This window comes from Rhinolophus sinicus, chromosome 14 (assembly GCF_057876585.1).
Source record: "Rhinolophus sinicus isolate RSI-liver-muscle chromosome 14, RSI-T2T, whole genome shotgun sequence".
Taxonomy (NCBI): domain Eukaryota; kingdom Metazoa; phylum Chordata; class Mammalia; order Chiroptera; family Rhinolophidae; genus Rhinolophus; species Rhinolophus sinicus.
The window spans coordinates 85041644-85055642 of NC_142514.1; the positions used below are offsets into that span (position 1 = coordinate 85041644).

The 13999-nt window shown below is 39.0% G+C and overlaps 1 protein-coding gene across 3 annotated transcripts in view; it reads right to left on the reverse strand.

The window, feature by feature from the left end:
- GCNT2 (glucosaminyl (N-acetyl) transferase 2 (I blood group)) overlaps positions 1 to 13999 on the reverse strand; it is an 85188-nt gene that overhangs the window by 19592 nt on the left and 51597 nt on the right. The window lies entirely within an intron of this gene.

Sequence of the window (13999 nt, forward strand, 5' to 3'; positions counted from 1 at the left end):
TGTTTCAAATAAAAGTATTTACGGTATTGATTTGCCGTCTCACACTGTTACACAGGAAGGGAGACCCTGGCGGCTCCTTCCTTCCTGGAATCCAAAGAACATAACAGGCCCTGTATGTACTGCTTTGTCTGGTGTCTGGGAAAGGTCCTCACTGACTCCATTAGACACATTTTCATCTTGCCCCACATACAGTGCCTTCTTCATCTGCAAAACAAGGCACCGGGCTACATCCAGTTGGGTACAAATCAAAAATCCATTCGCAGCTTGTAAAACATTCCTTCCAAATCCATGTAAAAGCAGCCAAATAAAAATCATGTTTGCTTAGGACTCTTGTCTAAATTTAACCCTTTTACAACCCAAGACAGGTCCAAAGGAGTTAAAGGTCAGTGGTAAATTCCACTTGTTGCTGCATGTACTGGGGTATATATAGGTTGCTAATTCTGGGAAATAAGTGCCTATTTATAGCAAGCCTAATCTTTTATACGGAACAGCAAAAGCTGTTCTTCTGTTTACACTCCTCTTCTGCAAATATGAGAAACATCTAAATAAACTTTGACATACAGGTAAACTACAAAAGAACAGAAGGGAAAAAAAAGTCTAAGAGTACCTGTCCTTGCCGTCCCCCACGGCCTTGGCGGGAGGGAGGGCGGGCCACTCTCAGTGATAAACTCGAGTGCAGGCTGCCGCTGGTCAAGGGGCTGCGATGAAGGGCCTAACTTGGCAAGTCTGGGGTTAGACCTGACCTGTCTTCTTACAAAGTCTTCAGGAAAATCTATTTTAATAAAAATTCATCTGCTACTGCTATAAATAAATAAATAAATAAATAAATAAATAAATAATAAACTTTGAAAAGCGACGCAACATGGGAGAAAGAGCCTAGTGATACGCCCCCGACATGTGGATACTCCCTCCCCGCACACACTCTCCACACCCCCTCCTAGCACCCAACCCTGCCATCTCTGACCCCATGAAGGTTGCAATACTTTTTAGAAATATAGGAAGCCACAGGATCGGCCTAAAATTCCTGAAATATCTATTTAACCTCAACTTTCAGATGAAAAGAACTGGGCTACAATTAGAAGTTACATAACAAAAGCCAAACAAAATAAAAAGACAACCTACTAAACGGGAGAAGATATTCACCAATGATACACTCAATAATATCCAAAATATATAAGAGGTTAATATCCAAAATATATAAGGGGTTAATATCCAAAATATGTAAGAAACTCATACAACACCAAAAAAAACACAAACAATCTGATTCAAAAATGGGCATAGGACTGGAATAGACATTTCTCCAAAGAGGACACACAGATGTCCAATAGACATATGAAAAGATGCTCAATATCACAAATAATCAGGGAACTGCAAATTAAAACCACAGTGAGGTACCACCTCATGCCTGTCAGAATGGCTGTTATCAATAAATCCAAAAAAAAAAAAAAGAAACTGTTGGTGAGAATGTGGAGAAAAGGGAATACACTGTTGTTGGGATTGCAAATTGGTGCAGCCACTGTGGAAAACAGTATGGAGGTCCCTAAAATAATAAAAAATAGAACTACCATATGGCCCAGCAATTCCACTTCTGGGTATTTTTTCAAAGATAACGAAAACATCAATTTGAAAAGATATATGCACCCTTATGTTCACTGCAGAATTATTTACAATAGCCAAGACTGGAAGCAACCTACGTGTCCACCAACAGACAACTGGAAAAAGGAGATGTGGTACGTACAGAGGGTGCCAAAATAAATGTATACACACTTAAGAAAGCAAAAAAAATTGTAATAATATATACAATAACAAAAGATGAATACCAATCACGTGTATACAGTTTTTTGGCACCCCTGGTATATACAAAAGAATATTACGTGGCCATAAAGAATAAAATCTTGTCATTTGCGACAACATGGATGGACCTACAGGATATTATACTAAGTGAAATAAGTCAGACAGAGAAAGACAAATACCACATCATTTCATTTATATGTGGGATTTAAAAAACAAAATAAATGAACAAACAAAACAGAAACAAACTAATAGATATAAGGAACAAACTGATGGTTGCCAGGTGGGAGAAGGGTTGGTGGGGGGGTGACAAAGATAAAGGGATTAAGAACTACAAATTGGCAGTTACAAAATAGTCACAGGATGTAAAGTACAGCATAGGGAATATAGTCGGCAATATTGTGATAACTGTGTATGGTGTCAGATGGTCACCAGACTTTTCAGGTTGATGACTTTTAAGTTATATAAATGTCTAATCACCATGTTGTGCACCTGAAACTAATATAATAGACAGATCCTTTTCTGCATGACTTCTGATAAGAAATCATACTGGGGTGTGGCAGCAAGCTCATTAGGATGCTCTCATACGATCTGATTGATTAAAAGGACTCACGGTGGGAAATTTTGTGAGTGTATCACATGTGTTTTTGGAATAAAAGTGGAACACAGTTTTGGTTATTCTTGTTCTTCCACTTAAGTTTATGAAGTTCCCACTCTTTATTCTGAATGATAGATACTGTCAAATCCAAGGAACCATAAGCATACCAAATCAAGCTGAATAATGATATGATTACATGCTACATTGACTTTTAGTTTATTACCCCAAATGCATATTACTACAAATGACCCTACTTAAAAAAACAACAACAATAAGTCCAACTGATTTATTATTTATGGAGAATAATAAATAACTAACATGAGAAAAGAAAAGTGAGCCAAATGGAACCAATACTCAACAGATAAGAAAGCTGCCAGAGGATCTATATGAAACCACCTTATACACCTTAGAAGACACAAATGAATTCATTAAAAGAAAGGCAGACTAGGAAGCTGCTTTTCCAGACCCCAAAGGCTACATATTCTACGGCAAAACCATAGGGATGGAAAACAGGTCAGGATTTGCCAAGGGTTTGGACTGGGGGTAGGAGCTGACTACACAGAGCAGCGTGAGGGGATTTTCGGTGGGGATTTTTTTCATTTGAGAAATATTAACATTCACTATCTTTTTAAAAATGAATTCTGAACACTTTGTATAGAATCCTGTCATTAAAACCCATTTTTCAATATTAGACTGCTTATAAACCAAAATGCTGTTACTACCCTAGGATATTTCAGAGAGAATTATGAGAAGCACTAAATATATAAAGACTGCTGTATCATGACTTAGAAGTCCCATCTTTGTGACCCAGTTCAGTTGCTAAATCATGCAACCCAAACAATGATTTCACCTTTTTATGCTTGGTTTCTCTAAACTTAAATGATGACAACATGCCTTCCAAGTCCAGTGTGAAATTGCCCATTCCACTTCACAAAATAATTTTGTTATTCTTGAAGTAACTATTCCAAGTTTCTATTCCTTCCAGTATCTTCTACTTAAAAACAACAATAACAACAAAAAAAACCATCATCACATTCAGTGGGCACCGTCTCTGTGTCAGGAGTGGTACTACAAGCTTCAAAGTTACAGTACTAGAGTTCTACGTTACTAGCTATAGAGTTCTAGCATAGAGTTATTACTTCACTCATTTCTCACAACATGTGCTTCCTTTCCCCCCACCACCCAAAGAGTATCAGTCCTTGGCTGAGGAAACTAAGTTTGAGGAGTTGAAGGGACTTGCCCTAGATCACAAGCTAGAAGAAGCCATGATTTGAGCCCCCACCCTACCCGTTCGGGGAGGGGAGGGCGACCCACACTCTTCATTCTACAACAGTTCTCCATTCCACGTCGACCACTGGAGGGCTCTGAAGGTAAATAAGGCACACTCCTTACTGCGCATGTCCCTTTGGGGGCACAAGGGATGGAAGCTGATAGGGAGACAGGCAAGATGCCTCCCGCTGAGGCAGCCTGTTTCAACCTGCTTCACGTGCCTCCTCATTCTGGTGGAAACAATGCTTTTTTTTTTTTTAACTGGGGCAGAGAGAGAAGATTCAGGTTATTTGGAAATTGCTGGTATCTTCAAGAGTCAAGATATCAATACTGATATAAGATTGTTGTTGGCCACTTGTGTTTCCCACTATTTATGTACATGAGTTGGTGCACATGGGATAATCTATCTCACTAATCAGTGTCATATTTTCAGTTACTCTGCTTCTCTCATTTCCCCAAGCAGAATGAGCCTTAGTAGTTTTGGAAGTTGGGGGTACGGAGGATTTCAAGCTGATTTTGTCTGAGTTCTAGAAAACCTTCCAGATCCTTTGTAGTAATTTCAGAAGCCTCTGCATCTTGGGAGATTGCATTTCTCCAGCCCCTGTCGTCCCTCAATGAGGGCAACTGGGTGGAATAAAAACAACTAACAGTTATCGGTACCATGCACCATTCTAGGCACTTGATATATATGATACACGTAAATGGTTTACAATAGTAGGTACTATTGCCATCCCCATTTTACAAATACAGAAACTGAAAGTCAGAGAGATTACATAATTTGCTTCAAATCATATATACTAGGAATCTGCAAAGCTGAACTTGAAGCCAAGTGATCTGGCTCCCATGGACACTCTTCCCTCCAACCCCACCCCCAACCCCACCCCCAGCTAATATACTACACTAGCCTCTGTCCAGCTCAGCACTTATGGGCACATCTAAATGAGGGCAAATGTGTTACATGAAAACAACCAGACAGGAGTGGATACAGCCTGTGGTGACTGGCCTGAGCTCTGAGTCACGGCAGCAGTGGTGGTGGGCATCCAGACTTGACACAGTAACAGTGACAAAGAGGAATTAATTGCCCGGAGGCCATTGTTCCATTAATCCTACTGGTCAGAGTGTAATATAAATAGGAAAATCATGACATTAATATACCATAGAGAGGGAGAGGGGGGAGGGATGGGGATGGTAATAGAATTAACAGTGGCTGGACTGAGAGATATATACCTTTATTGTCATAACAATCCCATGAAGTTGTTGGTGTCTCCACTTTACAGATGACAACACTGAAATCCACGTAGGAGAAATTAATTGCTCAAGATCTGTCTGCCTGTAAAATTTTTGCTCCTTCCATTGTATGCTCTAGAGTTAAAGCAAAATCATGCAGGAAACTTTTTTTGAGATCACCTAGCCCAATTTCCACATTTTACAGACGCAACCAAGATCCAGAAAGGTTACATGATGTGCTCAAGGTCAAACAGCTAGTTAATAACAGGGGCTAGAACAGAGAAAATAATTTTGTAGTGTGCATATCTAGGTCAGTGGCCCCTTTTACACGATCCAGTGGCTGGAGTTTGAAACATTTACAAAAAGGAAAATGAACATTCATACATGGCTCATAATACTTACTACCTGTTTGCTTAATATTCTACTGTTCTTAGCTGTACAGTATGAAGTGTTTAAAAAAATCAAAGTCCACAAACTACTGTTCCAATCCTTGACTGCCTTTTGGGATCATCTGAAACTCACATCCTTAGAGCCACCCATAGATTCTCGGGACTTTCTACAAACGTCTTTGAAAACAAATATTAGCAAGTCATAGTCACTGCCGTGAGACACACTATTCTCCAGACATACACGTTAGGGGGTGAAGCTGAATCAAAAGTGCCTAAACAATTCTTACTTTTTAATAAATTCTTAAATACCTTCCACACTTTCTCTTATGTCCTAAAACCAAAATTAACTGAGGCTCAAGTTTGCTTAAGTAATTTGTCCAGTGTCAGACGAGCTGTTAAATGACAAGGCCAGGCTGCCAAAGTGCATATTCTTCCCTCCACACCACCCTGCAGGATCAGAGAAAACGCATTCAAAGCTACTGAGCTTGATACCCGGGGAATTTCAGATTAAATTACACATGTGAAAAATTAACAAAATGATTGAACCCAACAAAGAAGGCTCTGTGAGAACATGTGGTAATGGAAAATACATTAAGATTTGGCTGAAGGCAAAATATCTTCATGTCAATTACAAAGTCAAACTCAGAGGGGACTCATAAAATAGTAAGACTGCCAATTTGTCCTTTTTTTTTTTTAATAGAGGAAGAAGAATATTCAGTAGCGAGAAGAAATGAAAAAAAGATACCACTAAACACTGCACATGGAACAGTTTATCCCACTGATCAATTTACTACTCTTAGTAAGGTACTCTTCCCACCCTCCCTGAGGAAGAGGAAAGGCCAAGAAAATGGAAGTCTTAACAAGCAGAGTTCTGACTCCTGCTTTTAATAAGCTTAAAGAGCTTGTGCTTATAGATTCAGTTTTGTCCATGACAAGGAAAAAAGGAAGACGAAAACTCACGCTGATTGATGTAATATTTCCAAAAAGTGTTAGCTGGGTGAAGAGATCTTCACTTTTGGGAAATTGTCATTACAGGATATGTAGAAAACCTTAGTCTGGAGTATTGAACTTTTGCATTTCCTTTGAAAAGAGGAAGCTACGTATTTCTGAAAATTAGAATGCACGCAAAGATTTGTTATAAACTTCAAGTTGTCTTGCTTTGAGTTTGTTTAGTATGTTGATGGTTATTGAAACTGGCTGATGGGCACAAGAGATTTTGTACTATTCTCAGTGCTGTTGTATATTTGTAAATTTCATAGTAACGGAGTTTAAAAATGGTCCCTGAGTCAGTAGCGAGGAGGGACACTTGTTTTGACATTGAGGAAGTTGCACACCTGAAATGGGAAGGACGTGGCTGGGCCAGCGAAAACCTGGGTGGAATGATCGTGACAAGCTCTCCCCTACTTTCCAGTCTTGGCTGCATTGATTTCCTTTTCCGCAAAATTATATTAGTATTGAACAGACATCTTAAGTCCTTTCTATTACATGGGAGGGTTTAAGGAGATAAAACAACCCATTCATCCCAGTCCTGCTGCTTTCATATGTGATCTCAAAAATGGAGTCCTGAAGACACTATTGTTGTCCTTTGTGATTTAAAGGAAACACTCTTCTAAGGGATAATATGTACTTCACAGCATTATTGTGAGGACTAAGTGAGGCTTTTTAGTAGTTTCAAAAATTACTCCAATAACAAAGGGAAATCAGAATTACAAAGAATAAGTACCCATCACGACACATTAAACTGCTTAAATTTTCCTGTATTTCCTCTTACTCCCCTTTGGGTATAGCTACATCTAGTTTACATGGTTGGGAAGACGCAATGTGGACATCCTTTTGTAGTGAAATGAAATTTAAAATAATTTCATTTCTCACCTTGAGAATCTCATTCGTTTAGGAATACTAGGTCACATTTAGGTTTTCTTAAGATATATTCATGTCAATAAATGGATAAACACTTAACCTCTCAATTTACATCCATTTTTCTTTCACTTAAATTTCAAAACACCCTTACTAAGTAAGTCACACATTGTTAGTGTGACGGTACAGATGAAGAGTTTGAGGTTTGGGGGTACCCAAATCACAAAGCTGACGAGGGTAATGCTGCAATCCGTCATCAGGTTGGTCTCACTCCACAGCCCAGGATGTTTCCTCAATACAAGTACTTCTGAAACATCAGTTATTCATACACTACTTTCATATACCTACTTCATGCAATCAACCCCATAAAGCGTTTCCTTATACAAGCTCACTTTCCTTTTGACTGGGGCTGCCTTTTCTTTTTATCAATCAAGGACAGTCTCTGATGGAAACGAACAGAGCCAAAATTTGCTGCAGATCTATAAACACGCCAGTCTATGTAAAAGATGGTCTAGGCCAGCAGTTCTCAAAGTGTGCTTTCTAAACAGAAGCATCATTACCACCTGGGAACTTGTTAGAAACACAAATTCTGGGGCCTGCTCCACAGCTGCAAATCAGAAACTTCGGGTGTAGGGCCCAGCGATCTGTGTTTTAACAGGCCCCACAGCAGATTCTGAGGAATGCCTCTGAGTACCACAGAAATATACACATTATCTATTTAATACTCCTAACTTCTCTGTGTTTTCCCGAAAATAAGACCTAGTCGGACAATCAGCTCTAATGCGTCTTTTGGAGCAAAAATTAATATAAAACCTGGTCTTACTTTACTATAAGACCGGGTCTTATCTAACAATATAATACAAAACCGGGTCTTATTTTACTATAATATAAGACCGGGTATAATAATATAATATAATATAATATAATATAATATAATATAATATAATATAATATAATATAATACCGGGTCTTATGTTAATTTTTGCTCCAAAAGACGCATTAGAGCTGATTGTCTGGTTAGGTCTTATTTTCAGGGAAACACAGTAAGTACTATTTATTATTAGCATCATCACAGATGGGTAAACTGAGCCTCAGCGTAGACTAAGGCCACTGTCACGTAGTTAGAGGACAATGGGAGTCAGGACCTAAACTATGCTTGTCCGGTCCCTTTTCCTAGTATCGCATGGACGCAAGTGGGATGGATGAAGATGCTGTTGTCGGAGAAACAGAGTAGAGATATTTACGTTAACGAGATTATTTAGACATTGATTATAGATCTATTAAGGCTTTGATATACACTTAATGTCTTATTTTATTGTTTTAAAGAGTCATTGAAATGTAATCCACGTTTTTGTTTAAAAAAAACAAACTGCTTCTCTAGAAAAGATTTGTCTTATGCAACTGGTAGAGAATGATGAAACATTGAATGTCAACTGGAGAAACGGTCTTGCCTGTTCTGAAGTGGTAGCTACATGAATCCTTTCCACTAGAATTAAATTCATGTTACTTCAGTGTAGTGGATGCTTATCAATTGTAATGTATTTATATTATACTTGCTTAAATATTCATATGTATGTTGATCCAATTTTTCTTATCTTGCATAGTGTTGCTCTAAAGATTCGGAATTAAAAGCTAGTTAAGAGTAGGGTTTCCAGATTATTTCCTTCACAGAGGTGGGGGGGGGGCAAAAAATGTTTTTTGTAGAGATTCCCCAATGAAGAAGATGATCCAAATATTACAGCACAGCCAACGGCTGGCTATAGGTGTCATAAATGATTCTTCAAAAGCTTATAGCTTCAGCATAGTTTAATTATGTCAATACCCTGCAAGCTGTCTAAGGTTTCCCTGTCAATAGCTCAGCATTTTATGATGTAGACTCATCAGTCTAGGTACTCAAGAGCCAGAAGAAATTGTACCTTATAAATCTTCCCCAAATTATTGGCCTGAGAAAAGCCTACAGCCCCTTGACCAAAGAGGAGAAACAAGCCAAACAGGCCCAAATCATTAAAACAATATTTTGAAAATCATGTCCAAATTTATTATGTATATTTAATATTATCTGGCTATATAACAATGATGTCATATTAAAACTCTGTTGAACCCATGGAAATGTCTGTTTTGTATAATTTTTCCTTCAACCAGAATTTATCTCCATGTTGATAAAATAAGTACCAGGGTCGACTGTCATATGGCCACAAAAAAAATAGTTTTATTGTAGGCCAGAATATTCTAAGCACACTCGCTACACCTGATTCTACGATACATCAGTGTTTATAGTTCTCGGTTGTTGGTGCAATCGGTATGACGGAATGCGTCCTCATGCTTCTACAAACTGAATTCTGAATCTGGGCTGATGTACAGAGTACACACTGCATATAGTCATGTGCTGCCTAACAATGTTTTGGCCAACGACACCTAGCGACATGGTAGCCATGCTAATGTCCCGGTGCAAAGGTTGCAAAAGTCAACAAAGCTGTGGTTGAGATGGCAAACAACTTTAACCCGGTGTGGATGAGGACAATATGGAGACACTCCTAGGGGTGGTTCTGACGAAATGACTAATGAGGAGTTGTCAGAACTGGAACAGGAATACATAGCTGAAGAAGAGGCAAGGGAACAGGAAATTGCAGAAGAAAAAGGAGAACCCCCAAGAAAATTCTCAGTGAAGGGTTTAACAGAAGCTTTACAGACCTCAGCAAACTCCTTAAAAGGTTTGAAAATACGGACTTCAATACCGAAAGGTTTTCATTCATAGAGAGGAATGATCATGGTATATTACCTGCTTATAAGCAAATCTATGACAAAAAGAAACAAACCAAGGAAACCCACCATGGACATATTTCTGAAAAGACTGACACTTCCCCAAAAAGAGCTTCAGGCAGGTCCTTCAGGAGGTGTTCCAGAAGTCATTGTCATCATAGCAGTTGACAGCGTCATGCATGTCATTGTCCCTGAAGACCTTCCAGTGGGACAAGGTGTGGAGGTGGAGACAGTGCTATTGATGGTGGTGACCGTATGTAGGCCTGGGCGCTTGTGTGTGTGTGTGTCTTAGTTTATATATAAATTTAAAAACTAAGAAAAAAAAAGAAAAAGCTCATAGATTAGGGATAGAAAGAAAATATTTTGTACAGCTGTACAATGTATTTGTGCTTTAAGTCTTATTACAGAAGAGTAAAAAGTTAAAAAATAACTTTAAAGTTTATAAAGTAAAAAAGTTACAGTAAGCTAAGGTTAATTGATTACTGAAAAAATAAAAACATATTTAATAAATTTAGTGTAGCCTAATTGTACAATGTTTATATTCACATTCACTCCCCACTCACTCACTGACTCACCCAGAGCAATTTCCAGTCCTGCAGGCTCCATTCATGGTAAGTGCCCTGCACAGGTGTGCCATTGTTTAACTTTTATTCCGTATTCTTAATGCACATTTTCTGTTTAGATATGTTTAAATACACAAATACTTACCACTGTGTTACAGCTGCCAACAGTATTCAGTGCAGCAGCATGTAACCTAGGAACAAGTACCACACAGCCTAGGCGTGTAGTGGGCTGTATACTAAATAGATCTGTGTAAATGCACTCTATGAGGTTCGCACAACTACGACATCACCTAATGACACATTTCTCAGAACATATCCCTGTCGTTAAGTGACGCATGACTGTATTTGAAAAAGACTGGAACTGATCCAGCCGCACCCAGATTTAAGGCCCTAGGAAACTTTCTGTGGAGAACACCTATCTTCTAAACAGCTCAGTGTTTGCATTTGCTGAGAGCTACACCTGGAGAACTTTCAAGTTTCGCTCTATTGTTGTCTTATTTTAACCTTTCGTTTCCTTATCCTCATGTTTTTGTTAAGCCAGTAGCTGAGGAGCAGTCCAGATCAAATTAAGACAGAAGAAGCTCACTACATAAACTGGAAGCAGGCCAGGAATGGTACTAACAGCAGGGGTGGAGAGGTGCCAAGTTGTGGGAAAAACACAAACCAGGTGCAATAAGGCGGAAACTAACTGGAGGCGTCCACATAGAATGCCAGTGTTTTTTCTTGGCATTAGATGCGACTGCACGATGGGCGCAGGCTGGCTACCTGGGAGCCAGAGTTTCTAAGGAAGGACTGCTCTATTAACATTCCAACTGGAACTCTAGAGCTTACTAATGCTACAAGGTCTTTCTGTCATCTTTCTCTTTACTGATAGCATTTGTTGGTCTAGTTATTGTAAAACTATGCTTCCAAGCAGTATGTTACCCACTGTTCTCTAATCCTTACTATCAAAAACTAGTAAAGATTAATTAGTCCCATCCCACCAACCCAGGTACAGGACACTTTTATCCATCTCTCCAATCTTCTCATAGCTATGCAGCCACTCCCCAGACCCAACCCACAACCATCCACAACTCTTTATATCCTCAAACTAGGCACAGTGATAGGTGGTAGTGTGGGACAGTGATGGGGAAGACAAAGATGGATGCCACATTTCTTACCCTTAAGAAACCCAAAAACTGAGGAGGTAGGGCAGAGAAGATATTCACTTAGCAGGTAATTATAATTCAGTACTGGCAGCTGTGGCATTCGGTAGAGGGGAACCAGGAGTTGGAGCACCAACCCTCTGGGATGGCTTCCAGAGAAGGTGACATCCAGGGTGGGTTATAAAGGATGGATGGGAGTTAGTCAGATAGAGATGCTAAGAGGGTATCCCCAGAGAGGACATCTTAAAAAGCTACCAAAAATAAAAATAAAAATCAGGTGAAAATTGCAAAAGTGTGTAAAGCCAAGGGCTTGTTGGAACATAAAGTATGAGGCATCAAGTAAAAAGAAATGAGGGCAGCGAGACAGGGTGGGGAAATGGGGAGGGGGGAGTCAGGTCACGGAGACCATGCCACATTAAGAGCTTCAACCTGACCCTCAAGATAATGAGAAGGCACTGTAAAGTTTTAAGCAAGGGACCAGTATTTGTTCTATCAGCCTATCTGAGAGTTCACTGCTGTTGTACTTGAGGAAGCAAAAGTCCCTGGTACCTTTGTCCCACAAAATTCCTGTGGCCTAGACTGAAAAATCCTTCAAATAAGAAAAAAGTTGAGCTTTTAAAATTAGCTCCCTAAATGTCTGCAGATGATCTATTTAAAAAAAAACAAGCAAAGACATATCTTGTGGTATTTTGTTTCTCCGACTATAATAGAGTGTTTAAAATAAGGACCATTTTTCTTTTTCTGTGCATTTTTGTGGTAAACATATATATATATGTGTATATATATATATATGTGTGTGTGTCTATATATATATATATATACTACTTTCCACATGTGTTTAATTACTTTTATTGTCTATAAACTTAATAAAATATTTCTGGATGGATATAAGAAAGCAATAATATTAGTCAATGATGGAGTGCAAAACTTAAAAATTTTGAACCTTGTGATATATTTCCTGTTTCTTTAAAAAACCTAACTTAAAAGATGTTTTAAAAATAGGGACAGATATTCAGAGGGGAAAAACCCCAGCTTTTTGAGGGGTTAGAGTATGGGAAAATTAGCCCAATGTAGTAAAATTATACTGAAATTAGCCCAATATACTAAACAGTCACTAAATGTAATACTCAAGCATTCAAATCCTGAAACTTAAGTTCCATGAATCATGTCTGTCCTCTTACAGAGGCACGTACTCTCAGTACACAAACTAGTGCTTGCTACCAAAAAGGGCTAAATAAGTTATTTGTGGATTGCTGAAAATATGAATGTCAAAATGTTCTATTATTTTCTGAAGACCTGTTTTCTATATTGCGTGAAGACAACATCCTTAACACACTTCAGGAGCCAGACCAAAGTGTGTTCCGGGTGGGACTGAGGAAGCTGGCACAGAAGGCTGAGTGGGTGTGGTGGTCAGTCCCAATAACATCATCTTCTCTGACGCAAGCTACACAGTGGCCTCCTAAGCCTCGGCATGCTCACTGTCTTTCAACACACACACACACCCGCTAACCTTATTTCCAGATTTAAGTGGTGACGTGGAGCTTCCACTGCCCTCCTCATTTTTCCCCACCTTTTCCCTTTCTCCTTTCTGGGATTCTGCAGGGAATTTGCTTTAGATATATAGGAAAGAAGAAATGATTACTCCTTCTTTGCCTGGTGCAAGAGACACAGTTAAAGCTTCAGGCCACACAAATCCAGGATTAGATCCCAGCGTTGCCTTAAGCAAGCTGAGTGAACACGAGCATCTTACTTCAATCTCTCTAAGTCTCTTTTTCTTCATCTGTACATGAGGATAACAATGATTATTTCTTATAATTAAAGAAATGATGTAGAACATATCTAGCACAAACAAACTGTATCAACAAAAATAGTATTAGATGCCACATATAGAATATTTACATGTGTTTAAAATAGCTATTTATAAATAATAAGGATGAACACACAGTACACTTTGATAAACGTTGGTTCATTCATCCTCCTACAAATATGGGATCTAACAATTTAGTATCTCTGAAAATAAACTGCTCAGGGGACAGCATAAGTCTCTGTCCCCAGTCACCTTGCTGGTCCTCTTTCTGTCTGTTTCCCTACATAGATTTCTGTGACCACCACTCTAGCTCTTAGAAATGCCGGGTGATTGGGCACCTAATAACTTCTGCGAGTGTGTTTTCAGACACGAAGGTAGCTTCAAACAGCATTCAAATGCATCAGCAATAACAATACTATAACAATACTACATGTAAGAACAGGGAGTTACTTCAAGCATGGCAGGCACAGGGCCACCCTCATACCAGGCTGACACCCACAACCAAGCTGGCATAATAGTGGAAACTACTGTATTGGGACATCAGTAGGAACAGGTGTGCAAGTCACACAGGTAACCCCAGACAGCATATGGGA